Source organism: Petaurus breviceps, unplaced genomic scaffold, assembly GCF_028583685.1.
Source record: "Petaurus breviceps papuanus isolate PSGF00001 unplaced genomic scaffold, PetGlider_PUasm1.0 187, whole genome shotgun sequence".
In the NCBI taxonomy this organism is placed as follows: Eukaryota; Metazoa; Chordata; class Mammalia; order Diprotodontia; family Petauridae; genus Petaurus; species Petaurus breviceps.
The window spans coordinates 28,708,040-28,722,827 of NW_027185799.1; the positions used below are offsets into that span (position 1 = coordinate 28,708,040).

Consider the following 14,788-nt stretch of genomic DNA (forward strand, 5'->3'; position numbering starts at 1 on the left):
TAGCTGTATTTGGAGGGCTGTTACCTGCAGGAGAGATTAGACTTGTTCTGCTTGACCCCTGTGGACAGAACTGAGATCAGTGGGTGGAAGATGCAGTCTAGCAGATTTAGGATGTAAGAAAAAGATTCCTGAACTGTAACACTGCCTTTGGGGTTAGTGAGTGTTCCGTCCCTGAGGTGGGAAGCAAAGGAGGGTCTATAAGCAGGGCTTGGATTATCACCTGTTGGGGTTGTTGGAGACTGGATTCCTATCGAGGGACAAGTTGAACTATTGCACCTCTCAGAAATCCCTTCCAATTCAGTGGTTCTTTGCTGCAGTCCAGCAGAGGATGCCGTGCCTTTCCCAGCACTGGGAAAGAGATTTAGAAAAGGAAGAAGGCTTTGTGTATGACTTCAATAAGAGCCAAAAACTGGGTACTCAAGAGTGGAAGTGGATTTCCGAGGTCCCTTCGGACTTGTGGTCACAAGTTCTGAAAGAAGCTAGATTCAGGGAAAGATTCAGAGAAAGAAGACTAGAGGACTGGAGGGAGGGGTTCAGTCACATCTTTTTAGGTCCTAAGAAGGTTTGAGTAGATACCAAACTTAAGAAGCCATTCCACAGTCAAAACTGGGGTGTCATGAAATATGAAAATTAATCAACTGGCATTTATTAAGTGCATAAAACAGTGCCAGGCAGGTAAGTGAGGTTTTGTCCTCTAGAAGAGAGAAGAAGCAAGCCTCATTTGTAAAGGTCAAATACTGGTAGAGGAAGGGATGATAAGGATTGCTTGTTCCTTACTAAGAGTTTTAACCACTGTCTCTTGGACCTGCCTCGGTTAAGGTGAAATTATTACTTTGGCTAGCAGTAACCAAGAGCTAGAAAAAGACTAGGAAACACAAGGAAAAAACTGCCCTTGTGCTATTTGGTTGTACTCTGCTTTCATTAATTTGGATTGCCATGAGCACCAAGTGTGTGAGGGGTTCTGTGCTAGGCTGAAAAATCATTTCCTTTGAGGACAGAGGAATGAGGACAGATAATTGTCCTTTTACCAGGTTACCCTTATTAGAATCACCAGATAATAGATTTAGAGTTGGAAGGAACCTGAGGATCATCCAGTCTGTCCCCTTCCTTCTCCCTCTTTAAAACAGATGAAGAAACTACAGCACAGAGAAGTTAAGTAACTTCCCTCGAAGTTACTATAGGCAGCATTAGCAGAGACAAGATTCAAACCTAACTGACTTTCCATCAAGACAATGGCATATCATACTATGCAACCCTAATTTCATTTTTGGAAAATTTTACTAGACTAGTCAATCAGGTGCTAAGTTTTTATGAAGACTGGAACTTAGGTCTCTTAATTAAGTCTTGGTGCTCCTAGCCTTGTAGCACTGTTTCTTCACATAAATTTACTCTCATCATGAGGTTTTCCAACAAACACAGCAGAGATGCTATAGATATATTTGCCTAAATTTCAGCAAAGTATTAACAAAGTCGATCATTCCTTCCTTATGAACAAGATGGAGAAGTAGATTGATAGAACAGTTAGGATGAATTCAAAACTGATGAAGGGCTAATCTCCTACCTCCCACCCCACACCGCCAAAAAAGTATCCATTTGTGGTTTAATGTCATCTTGGAAGGAAGGCTCATATAATGCTCCAGCAATCTGTTCTTGGCCTAGACTGTTTAGTGTTTTAGCCAGGGACTTGAATGAAGGCATTGATGTCATGCAGGCTTATCAAATTTGCAACTGAGGTGAGACTGGGAGGGATAGTTAAAATTTATGGATGACAGGATCCAAAAAACTTGACAGATGAGCCAGATCTAACCCATGGCACAGAACTGCAGATCTATACTCATGTGAACTGGGTTTAATCTTAAGGATTTCTTCATAACTTTGACTCACGATAATACCCATGGCTTCCCAGAAAACTTTAGAATTTGGCTCCTCTCAATCCCTAGAGGAACCCTCAGCTTCAGTTAAGCCATCAGACTAACCAAATACCAAATATAGGACAATTTTTAGTAAATCTGACAGAAAACCCAAAGAATTTGAACCTCAACTCATAAAGAATCAAGACAACTTTTGAGAGCCCCACCTTGCCACTTATCCCTGGACAGGAGGTCCGGTCAGCATACTGATAGATGAATACTATCCATAATTGGGTAAATAAACAGTGAGTTCTACTACCAGCCCCTTCTTCTGTGTCCTTGGGAATGATTAAAAGAATTCCAATTTATAAGACTAAACACAACCCAGTGAATGTTTTTTTTAAGCATTCAATAAACATTTATTTAGGGCCTACAATATGCAAGTCATTGTTATTTGTTGGACCTAGAAACATCCACTGATCTAAAAGAGCTTTCATGATACACTATGTTCATAATTAAGTAACTACAAAGTTGTTTCAAGGGGAAGAAAGGTGACTGGGATAGAAGGAGGCAGTAGAAAAAGGATCAGGAAAGATTTAACCTAGGAGGTGTCATTTGAAATGTGCTTTGCAGAAACCACCTAGAGGTGAGGAGAGAGTCCACTTCAAATATGGCAAACACCCTTGAAAAGGAACTCAGTCATGTATAGGGAACCACTAGTAGGTCAGCTTGATGGGAAAAGAGAATCTGTGAAGGAGAATAATGTGAAATAAATCCCAGATACTTGATTTTCTGATCCAACTAATTGACCCTCTGCCTACCTGAAATGCTTGTGTTCTGGCTTTTCTAGATTGAACACTACCCTCACTCCTCTGGATCAAGCAGGTATCTCAAATTACTTCCTGCTATCATTGATACTTTAAAATTTTTCGGGGTGGGGTAGAAGGCACCATGTAATGGAAATATGGAGAGATAAGCCTGGAAAATAACTCCTCCATGCCTTCCCTGGCATCTGGGAGAAAAAAAAAAAGGCAAGAGGGAGAGTGAGGAGAAAGAGGATAGAGGTACAAAGAGAGAGTAGGAAATCATGAAACAAATCTCTGTTATGTTTGTTGGAAAAACTGGTCATGAGGAGAGTAAATTTATAAGAAGTACCTTGGGGGGGGAAAAACAGTGCTATGAGGCTAGGAACATTTAGGCTTAATTAGGAGACCTAAATTCCAGGCTTCATACAACTTTGGCCAAGTCACTTTAATTCCCTTAATCTCAGTATCTTCATCTACAAAATGGAAAGATTGGAATAAACCATAAAGCCATAGATTTAGAACTTCATATCACTTCCAACTCTAAATGTTGTTCCTAAAGTAATTTTTCAAATTAAGAATATACTAGCTTTCTGTCATGATCTACTTGGGATTAATTGATCTTCTCCATCCTTAGAAAATTAACCTGATAATTTTTCCTAATGGAGTCATAGATCATTAGTTCCAGAAGGATTTTTTTTTTCTTTTTTGGGGAAGGAATTGGGGTTAAGTGACTTGCCCAGGGTTACACAGCTAGTAAGTGTCAAGCGTCTAAAGCCAGATTTGAACTCAGGTCTTCTAACTCGGGAGCTGATGTTCTGTCCACTGTGTAGCTGCCCCTGCAGAAGGATTTTAACAGTAATTTAGTCTATTATTTTCATTTTACAATTGAGGAAACACACCTGGAGAAATGAGATGATATCATAGACTATGGAACTAAAAGGATCTCTAGAGAATATCTAGGTGGCAGAGTTTAGAGATGTGAACACAAGTCCACTAGTCTGTGCTCTTAATCAAGTGCTCATAAGTTAGGTGAGTTTATATTAAGCTGCTGGTAATAACTTCCCCTTGGTGATCAACAGAATAATTTTTGAGACAGTTCTTGGCAATGGCTTATTGGTATTATTTTTCCTGTAGCTGTCAAAATGAAATTGACTTAGCTTCCAGGCTTTACCTCTTAAGTGATTTTTCTACATCCCCCTCCTTCCCTCTCCCCCCCCCCGAAAAAAAAAAAGTTAATCATGAGTCTCCTGGGAAGGATGTTGGTTAATATAACTCTTATAAGAGTGTATTTAAAGCCTAGACCGGGGTGGGGAACCTGTAGCCTTGAGACCACGTTTGGCCCTTTGACTGAATCCAATCCTCACAGTACAAATCCCCTTAATAAAAGTCTAGATCCTAGACTGTTGGTGTGGATGGTATACTTTTTTCCCTTATAAAGTAACACAGAAAGTCAAGCTCCATTCCAGAGGGAGCTAAAAGGGAGAATGTGGCAAAATAAGGTGACTCCTCGTAGAGGAAGGCACATGGAAGATGAAAGGAATGAAATGGAATGAAACTAAGCAAAAATTCTCTGTGCCTTCCCATTTCTGACCCAGTATTCTGAAGCCCACGTTCTCCCTCCTGGTAATGTATTGTTAGTGACAGTTAATCAGTTCCAGGAGCCTACTGTTAAAATCTTGTTCTAATGCTTCAGAGTGTTGTGGTGACTGGGATCTCAAAAGCAGTGCCCATACAGTGGGAACTCTTTCGGATCCTATCAAGCAGAAGAGGTTTTAAATAGGGGCTAGTGATGGAATTCATTCTCTGTGACTTAAGTACCTATTTGGCTAATTTCAGACAGGGCTACTTGGGAGAAAAGTGGGAGAGTTAGCAATGTCCTGGTCAAAGAGGTAGCACCTGAGTTGTGCTTTGAAGGAAGGTGGGCATTCCACCTTCCTACTTTGTCATCAACCTGATACAATAATCTGGTGGGCATAAGGCAAATGATATTTTGGGCATAGTAACTCCTAAACACCACGTCAATACAAAAGTGAAGAAAGGTAGCAATCTGTATCATTAGATGGAGTGCTTCTACTGGGAAAAATCATAGGACATCAATAGAGTGAATTAAAATTTAGTAGCTAAATTTGCTTTATTTTAGAATGAACATCATCAACAAATAGCTAGTATTTATATAGCACTTACTATGTGTCAGGTACTGTGCTAAATACTTTCACAAATATTATTTCAGCTGATTCTCACAACAGTCCTGGAAGTTAGGTACTATTATTATCTCTGTTTTATAGTTGAGGAAACTGAGGCAGACAAAGGTTAAATAAATGACTTACCACACAGAGAGTAAGTCTCTGAGACTGGATTTGGACTTGTCTTGCTGAATCCAGACCCAACATTCTATCCACCACCTAACTGCTTTCACCTACCTGTGAAGAGTCTAGTATAACAGACCCTCTTGGGGGGAGGGAGGAATGTTTTCAGAACTTTAATTTGAATGAATTGTTCAGTGAATTCTTAATAAAATCTTGACATGCATAAGATGGAGGGGGGAGCAAGATTATTTGGAAGCTAACCATAAATAGTGCTACCAAAACAGTTGTACTATTGCATTGAAGGAAATTACAAGCCTCAAAATATGAGACCTTTATCTCTAAAATGGGCTCTATTAAGCTGGTATTAAAATTTTGGGATTGATTTATTATGTTTAGAATATTTTTATCACCAAGGTAAAATCCTCTGAAGTTTCCTCTCAGAGTTCCTCTCAGGTGAAACTGCTCCCTTCATAACTATATTTTTTGTCCAGATCAGTGATTTCAATGATACTGGGAATTCCCAGTGTGGAAGGCCCATTTCCAAAGGCCGATCACTGATATCTATAATTGATAGTCTCCTAGAATTCCTAGGGGCACTGAGGGGATGGGAAGAGTCCCAGTACTCTTGAGATCATGGAATAATCGGTGTAGCTATCCCTTTCATATTCAAAATACAATCTTTAAAGTGTTTGAAGGACTGGTAAACTTTTTTAAAAAGAACTTTACAAGTAAAACTTACTAAAAACTAACTTTTTAAAACCTTTGAAAAATTGACTGGCTTTTAGAAAGTATTGAGGTTAATGATACTGACTCCCTTTAGTATCTTAAGATTCACAAAACACTTTGTACTGACTTTTGGGGAATGGTGGGAGGAGGCAGCAATAATAGAGTAGAGAAAGGGCTGAATGGAATCAAGGAAAGAAAACTCAAATCCTGCTTATCTCTGTGAGCTTGAGCAAGTCATTGAAATTCAGTGGATCAGTTCCTTATCTAAATATTATTATGCCCATTTGACATGTCATGTATGTATGTATGTATGTGTGTCTATGTATGTATATATCTATACACATATGCATATATGTATACTGAGGTCACAGAACTTGCCCATGGTTATGCAGTTATTAAGTGTATCTCTCATTCAGCAACCAGGACTTCTGAGCAGGTGATAAGGTAGAAAATGATCAGAGGACATGAGGTCACATCCCATCTCTGCTTACTGCCCATGTGACCTTGGGCAAATCACTTAACTTTCCTGGGCCCCATTTTCCTCATTTGTAAAATGAAAGGGTTGGACTAAGTGGCATCAGAGGTGCCTTTCAGAACTACAGATATGATTCTATAACTCTTCCCATTTGTATTCTCAACTCTTTTACTTGAGGGAACAGAAAGTCTTTGAATTAAATCACAAGATAATGAATATATGAATCCTAGATAATCGGGTACATTTATAATGGTCTCAACTAGTGGATTCCAGAAGATGCCAAGGGCTGTTTTCTCCTAGTTGAAAATAGTCATTTAGATGGATGTGATGGGAAAACATCTTTCCTTGATATTAGATAGAGAATAAGTGTGGTATGGTAGCCCTGAACTTGGGAGTCAGAATATCTTGCCCTCCCATTTAGTAACTGTGTAACTTGGAGCTATTTGATTGGCATGTCATTGTGCCTTGACATTTTTTATTTGCTTTGTTTTTGCATCTCTATAAAATGGGGTCAACAATACCTGATCTAACTCAAAAGGATGTTGTGCTAATTAGTTATATGAGAAATGGAGCAGGAAAGTGTTCTGGAAACTGTACAGTGTTATGCAAATGTAATGAATTAATAGACAACAGACTTCTTCGGAAGCTTCTTCAGATGCCTCATCAAGGAGCGAAGGTGTCCTTGTATTCTTGAAGGGTGTTCCAGCTGAGAGACAGCTCTGTCAAGGTCTGCCTGTCTTGAAAATCTTTTGAGTTTGGAGCTTGGCAATGTCTGTTATCTGAAGAGCAGCTGAGCTAAACTGGAGAGGTTCATCACCCAAAGGTGATAAAACATGAAGCGCAAAAGTTACTTTTGAGTCATTCTCTTAAGACAAACTTAATTGATTGGCTATTCAGGAGAGGCAGTATGATACAAGGCAGGGCCCCATAGTTGGGGGTGGGGGTGGAGTGGGTTGGGAGGAGAGGGGAGACAGAGACCCCAAACCCCATGGTTTGGGGTTTAGGTGTTGTGGAGGAAGGAAGGAGAGAGCCCCAAGGACATGAGGGAGAAGACCCTGGAATTCCACAAGGTCACTGCTGGGAACCTTGCTTTCCAAGAGTTTGGGAAGAAGAGTTCAGGAGGAGCCATAAAGAGGAGGAAGCTTCCTTTTTTTTTTTTTTTTTAACAAATTTCCTTGCTACTTAGGTGCTGAAGGTCTATTGTTTTTATTGCTACAGCCCTCTAAATTTGAATGCTCTGAGGCCAAGCCTTGGTTGCCCAATTAACCAATAAACATTTATAAAGTGCTATATTTCCAGCACTGTGCTAAGGATTCCAAAAGAGGCAAAAGGAAGCTCCTGCCCTCAAGGAACTTACAATCTAATGGGGGAGATAACATGCAAACTTCTACAAAGCAAGTTATACACAAGATTAGTGGGAAATAATTAACAGAGAGAAAGCACTGGAATTAAGAGGATTTAGGGAAGGCTTCCAGTGAAAGATGGAATTTTAGTTAGGCCTTGAAGGAAACCAGGATGGTCAACTGTCAAGAGTGGAGGAGAGAGAGGAGAGCACTCCAGCCAAGAGGGGATGACCTTCGAAAATGCCTGGAGCTGGGTAAAGAAGTGAGATGTTCCTGGAAGGACTAGAAAGCCTGTCACTGGATCAAAGAGTATATGTTGGAGAGTAAGGTGTAAAAAGACTGAAAAGGTAAAAGGGGGCTAGGTTGTGAAGGGCTTTGAATGCCAAACAGAGCATTTTGTATTTGATCCTGGTGGTGATAGGGAGCCACTGGAATTTATTGGGTATGAAGTATGACATGGTCAGAGCCTTGTTTTAAGAAAATCACTTTGGTGACTGAATGGAGGATGAATTGGAGTTGGGAGAGACCTAAGGGAAGGAGATCAGTTGGAAGGATATTGTATTAGTTCAGATAATGATAATGGGGTGAGGTGGGGGGGAAGGAATCATCTTTCTTTTCACTAACCTCTAGCTAAAATTTAGCATTTCTTTCAGTCCAAGAGCATTCTTCTGAGAAGGGGTCCTTTGACTTCATCAGACTGCCAGAGGCAGACATGATGGGTTAAGGACCCTGGTTCTAGAACCTTAGCAGCAAAAGAGAGGAGAAACATAGGCTGGCAGCTGCCTTACTACTTCAGTGAGAATGGCATTTTCTATGCCTTCCTTGGTGTGTTCTGACTGGCCTTTTTCATGGAATGCTTTATTTTCCCCCTGGGTGCTGAAAATATTGCATCTGCCTTGAGTTGTAAAATTGAAAATATTGAGTCATACTTGAGGAGGAAGAAGAAAAGAGTAAGAGGTTATTTTAATTGGTATAAATAAATGCTTTATTTAAATGTAGATTGTAAATTAACTCTGATGCTCCATTTCTTCCCTGGACGTGGGGGAGAAGTTAGAGTGTGTGTGTGTATGTGTATGTGTGTGTGTGTGTGTGTGTGTGTGTGTGTGTGTGAGAGAGAGAGAGAGAGAGAGAGAGAGAGAGAGACTACACATACCCTGATTGAGGATATGGAGGCCTAAAAGGAAAAAAAAAATTGGGTATAACTAAGGGAAAGCTGATTAATCAAAAAGACAAGCATGCATAAGTATTCTCTCACTGTAAAGGTTACTTGTCAAGTCAGGCATTGATTTTTTGATTAATGCATAGCAAGAATGACAGTTTTCTGTCCTGGAAATCACACTTGACAGAGGACAACATGGTGCAGAGTAGTTATGAAGTATAAGATCCTCTCTCTAATTTTTCTTTTTCCAGTTCTTCCCCTCCATACCTGGGAAACACCTTTCATATATGTGACCATGCCACTATTCATAGTTCCCTATTGTTGTTCTTATTGTTCAGTCATGGCTTTGTCTGTGGAGTTTTCTTGGCAGAGATATTAGAGTGGTTTGCCATTTCTTTTTCCAGTGTTTCCCTGTTTTACAGATAGAGAACTGGGGCAAATGGGGTAAAGTGACGTGGCCAGGGTCACACAGCTAGCACATGTCTGAGGCTGGAATTGAACTCAGATCTCCCTGACTTCAGACTTTGTTCTCTATCAACTGCACTACTGAACTGCCTACTTCTCTATTACCTTTAAAATAAAATGGCAATTTCTCAGATTGGCCGAGAGAAGACTTTGAAGATTTGCAGCAGCATACCTTTTCAGTCTTATTTTCCTTCATATACTCTTCATCCTAGAAAAACTGCCCTACTGAACCTTTGACAAGCTCATCATTTTGCTCTGCGCCTTCATATGGGCTATGCTCCATGTCTACAATACACTCCTTCCTCACCTAAGTCTTTAAGAATTCTTAGGTTCCTTTATCTTTCAGTTCAGGTGCCACTTCAACATATTGTTTCTTCCTGGATGCTTGTAATATTCTCTCCTTAATCTGGGAATTCCAGAACCTGGCTATAATATTCCTAGGAGTTTTCTTTTTGGGATCTTTTTCAGGAGGTGATTGGTGGATTCTTTCAACCTCTGTTTTGCCTTCTGGTTCTAAAACATCAGGGTAGTTTTCTTTGAGAACTTCCTGGAGGATGATTTCTAGGTTCTTACTTTGATCATGGCTTTCAGGTAGTCCGATAATTTTTAAATTCTCTCTCCTGGAACTATTTTCCATGTCAGTGGTTTTTCCCATGAGATATTTCACATTGCCTTCTATTCTTTCATTTGTTTGGGTCTGTTTAACAGCATCTTGATTTCTCATAAAGTCATTAGCTTCCATTTGCTCCAATCTAATTCTGAAGCAATGATTCTCCTTAGTGAGCTTTTGAGATTCTTTTTCCATCTGGCAAATTTGGCTTTTTAAGGCATTCTTCTCCTCATTGCCTTTTTGAGCCTCTTTTGCCATTTGAGTCAGTCTGTTTTTTAAGGTATTATTTTCCTCAGTCAGGCTGTTGACTCTCATTTCATAATTTTCTTGCATTGTTCTCATTTCTCTTCCCAATTTTTCCTCCACTTCTCTTATCTGCTTCTTAAGGTCCTCTATGGCCTGTAACCAGCTTGTATTTTCCTTTGAAGCTTTTGGTGCAGGAGTTCTGACTTCACTGTCTTCCTCCTGTTCCATGCTTTGTTCCTTTTTGTCCCCAAAAAGGAGTCTAATGTTGGAATCTTCTGTCTGCTTTGTTTCCTTTGCCTGGTCATGTCGCCCCTCAGTCACTTGACCCCTGGGCTTTTTGCCACAGTAGGATTCTGCCACCAGACAGGGGAGCTTTCGTCCCAAACAGGGTTTTCTCAGCTGCTGGAGGTATTAGATGGGTGCCCTCTCTGAGGTCTCCACATGCTCTGGAAAGCTGGACACACACCCCAGGACCTCCACCCTAGACTGCAATGCATATCCAAGCAGGTTAAAGCAAGATCGATTACCCCTCAGACTGGTGCTTGGTCCCCCTACACTCTGCAGGCCAGGAGCTGAAGCTGCCACGTGGCGCTGGCTGGCTGTGCCGGTGTCTCAGCAGCTTCTTGCCCTGGGGCAAAAGCCATGCACTCCCACTTACTGGGTCCCAAAGTCCAGACGGCACTGACCTCTCACTTTGTCCTTCACATCTATGTGTTGATAAATCTGGAAATGGCCACAGCTGCTGCTGATCTGGAGTCCCTCCTGCCGGGAGCTGGTCAGGCCCGCCCTGGGGCTAAAGCCTCAGTATGGGGCTGGGCTCTGCTCCCAGAGTTCTGCACCGGCCTGCCAGGCTGTCCTCAGCAGGAGGTTAGCTTCTCTGTGTCATTTTGTGGGTTCTGCAGCTCCAAAGTTTGTTTAGAGTCCCCTTTTTACATGGATTGGGGAAGGTGGAAGCCAGAGCTGCAGGGAGGTTGTGCTTCTACTCCACCATCTTGGCTCCACCCCTCAGGAAACAATTTCTATTTGAGTTTGACACCACTGGACTAGATTATTTTCTTTTTTTCCATACAAAACATATTACCATATTAACCATATCACAAAAAAGCAAGAAAAAATAAAGCAAGAAAATTATACTTCGAATTGCACTCAGTTACTCATCAGTTTTTTTTTCTCTGGAGGTAGATAGCAGTTTTTCATCAATGAGTTGTCTGGAATTATCTTTGATCATTATATTGATCAGAGTAACCAAGTTCTTCAGAGTTGGTTATCATTACAGCATTGCTATTACTGTACACAATGATTCCCAGGTCTTCTCACTTCACTTTGCATCAGTTTATACAGGTGTTTCCATGTTTTTTTTTTCTGCAACCACCCTCCTTATTATTTCTTATAGCACAATAATTCATCACAATCATATGCCACAATGTGTTCAGCCATTCCCGAATCAGTGAACATCCCCTCAGTTTCCAATTCTTTGCCATTACAAAAAGAGCTTGATATAAATTTTTGCATCTTTCCTTTCTCTTTGGAGTAGAAACTTTGGAGTGGTATTTCTGGGTCAAAGGATATGCACAGTTTTATAGGTTGACTGGATTATTTATAAGCTTTCACCTAGCTCTTGATCAGTTAGGGTGGGATCTCCAAATTCAAAGTTTGTTGTTAAAACAATATTTTAAACTTCTTGGTTCTGTGTGTGTGTGTGTGTGTGTGTGTGTGTTGTGGGGGGTAGAGGAGTGCTTTTTTTTTTAAGAAATTGGGGTTAAGTAACTTGCTCAAGGTTACACGGCCAGGTGTTTCTGGGTGGGTACTAAGTGTCTGAGCCTGGATTCGATCCCAGGTCATCCCGACTCTGGGGCTGGTGCTCTTACTCGCTGTGCTACCTGGCCACCCCAAATTTATTTATTTATTTTATTTTGCTTTTTGGAGGGCAATTGGGGGTAAGTGACTTGCCCAAGGTCACACGACTAGTTTTTGTGTTAAGTTAGTTCAAATCTGAGGCCAGATTTGAACTAAGTCCTTCTGACTCCAGGGCTGGTGCTCTATTCACTGCACCACCTAGCCACTCCAGAGGAGTGCTTTCAGTTATGATTTTGACAACAGTAATAGATTTGCTAAAAAATAAAATAAAAATACCTCACATTAATATCATACTGTACACTTTCAATAGACTTGATGGTTTTGCTTTATGGAGTAGTACTAATTCTGTATATCTTTTCTTGAACTGGATTACACCTTCCAGATTAAAAAAATTATAGAAAGCATAAAAGTATAAGGATTTAATATGATTACTCTTCTATCTCTTCTGGAGATATGCTTTTATCTTGAGAAGAGCTACATCTTTTCCCAAAGCTAAAAATAAATAAGACAGCTTTAGAGTTAAGAGAAAATGTAAATAAAAACTTTTTCCCATATGATTTACCATGAATTTGGTAGCAAATTTATTGAGAATAATAAGATAATCAGTAGGAATATCAATCATAAAGAAGTGAGCTCTAAAGCAGACACTTAACTTTAAAAGAAACCCACCTCAATTTAAATGTTTCTCTGATCAGTTTTAGATAACTGAAAAAGTTTGCAAATCTACTTTGCAAGTTTGCAAGTAACTACTGGAAAACTACTCACATCTATGGTATTACCTTATTCATTATTTCCATGGTTAGGTAGGAGATAATATGAACTTGTTTAATGGATGAAGCCCTGGACCTAGAGAGAGCCCACATAACCCCAAGTTATTTGGCATCTTTTTCCTAATGCAATGTAAGCCCTTTGAAGATAGGGACTTTTTCAGGGTTTGTCTTAGTATCCTTAGTGCTGCAGTTTAAATCCCAACCTAGACTCTTACTTGCTCTGTGATCCTGAGCAAGATAGTTACATCTCCTAGCCTTAGGCTCCTAGTCTGTAAAATGGGGTAAGAATAGCACCTGCCTGCCAGAGTTGTTAGGATGAATGAAATATAATATTTATAAAAGGTTTTGCAAACCAGGAAGAACTATTTAAATGATAGCTATTATCTAGCATTCCATCTCGTTTCTTCCTGATGCCTATAATGTACTCCCTTTCTACCCCTAACACTTAAAATCCCTAAATCCTATTAGATCTCAGCTCAAGTGCCATCTCTTGCCTTTCCTGACTTCCATCTTCCCTCCCCTAGTTGCTAGTCCCACCTCCACATTATTTGATATTGATTTTGTATCTGCCTATTTGTATATCTGTGGTTTCCTGATACAACATAAGCTCTTTGAAGATAGAGAATTTTTCAGTGTTGTCTTAGTAGCACTAGAGTCTGTCACAGAGAGGGAATAGATTAATAATTGTTGGTTTATTTTATGTTTTTCAGATTATTTTGAACCAAGAATTAAACCACCAAATGATCTGATTGTGTTGTATCATTTCTTTTTTTAAAGCAATCAGGGTTAAGTAACTTGCTCAAGGTTACACGGCCAGTTATTTCTGGGTGTGGTGCTGAGTATCTGAGCCCAGATTTGATCCCCAGGTCATCCCAACACTGGAGCCAGTGCTCTTACTCACTGAGCCACCTGGCCGCCCCTAAGCAATTGGGGTTAAGTAACTTGCTCAAGGTTACGCGGCCAGGTGTTTCTGGGTGGGTGCTAAGTGTTTGAGCCTGGGATTCGATCCTGACACTGGAGCCAGTGTTCTTACTCGCTGTGCTACCTGGCTGCCCCATCATTTTTTAAAAAAAGACATTTCCACATATCTGGATAAGTGATGGATTTGCTTTTTTCTGGGTATTTGGCCTTGTATGAAAGAAAGCTTATGTTCTCATGTACACAAAACATAATTATCTTCTTAATTGTGATATTAGAAAATTATATCCTTCTAAGACTTTATGAATATATATTGTATATTCTTCCACTGTGGGGAAAAAGAAGGTTCCCTACTACCTTTGTATATTTTTTGTTGTGGTTGAGTCATATCCAACCTTTTGTGACTGCATTTAGGGTTTTCTTGACAAAGGTACTGAAGTGGTGTGTCATTTCTTTCTCTAACTTATTTTATAGGTGAGGAAACTGAGGCAAACAGGGTTATGTGACTTGCCCAGGGTCACATAGCTAGTAAGTGTTTGAAGCCAGATTTGAACCCTGGAAAATTCATCTTGGCATTCAATCCACCATGCCACCTAACTGACCCATATCCTTATACATACAAGTAGTAAATAAATGAAATTTAAGTTTTTGCTGTTCTCATCTCTTTGTGGAGAAACAAATTTAATACAGTGATCCAAAGAGGAATAATAAAAGTGAAAAGAAAGTAAGAGCATGGATAACCAGTCCAGGCTGTTAAGCCATCCCTTGAAAAATTAGCCCTGGTAATAATCAAGATTAAATCACACTATTTTTGAAGTTATTATTTCTATTATTTTCCTCTATGATTTAGATGATATAGTCTTTTGCTTAATGGATAAATGAGTTGGTTGAGACCCCAGAGACCAGTTAGTCCAACCTATAGCTGATTGTGCTGGTCACCATCCTCTCCATAGGGTCCCTGGCAGTTGGTCATCCAGATTCCCCTTAAAGCCCTCTGGAGATGAGGAACTCTCTAATTCCCAAGGGGGTATAATTTGCTTTTATAAGGCTCTCATTACCAGTTGTTTTTCCTCTTTCCTTATATTGCTGGATGTTATAACGTATTAGTCTAAACCTAATTTCGCCCTGAGTACTATCACATTTTCCTAGTAGTTTTGTCAAATAATGAATTATTCCCCCAGTAACTGGAATCTTTGGGTTTATCACATACTGTACTATTATGTTTGTTTGCATGTTGCATACATAATCTGTACCATT

General features: G+C 39.9%; 1 protein-coding gene across 1 annotated transcript in view; it reads left to right on the forward strand.

The window, feature by feature from the left end:
* LOC138163249 (histone-arginine methyltransferase CARM1-like) overlaps positions 1-14,788 on the forward strand; it is a 269,638-nt gene that overhangs the window by 1,113 nt on the left and 253,737 nt on the right. The window lies entirely within an intron of this gene.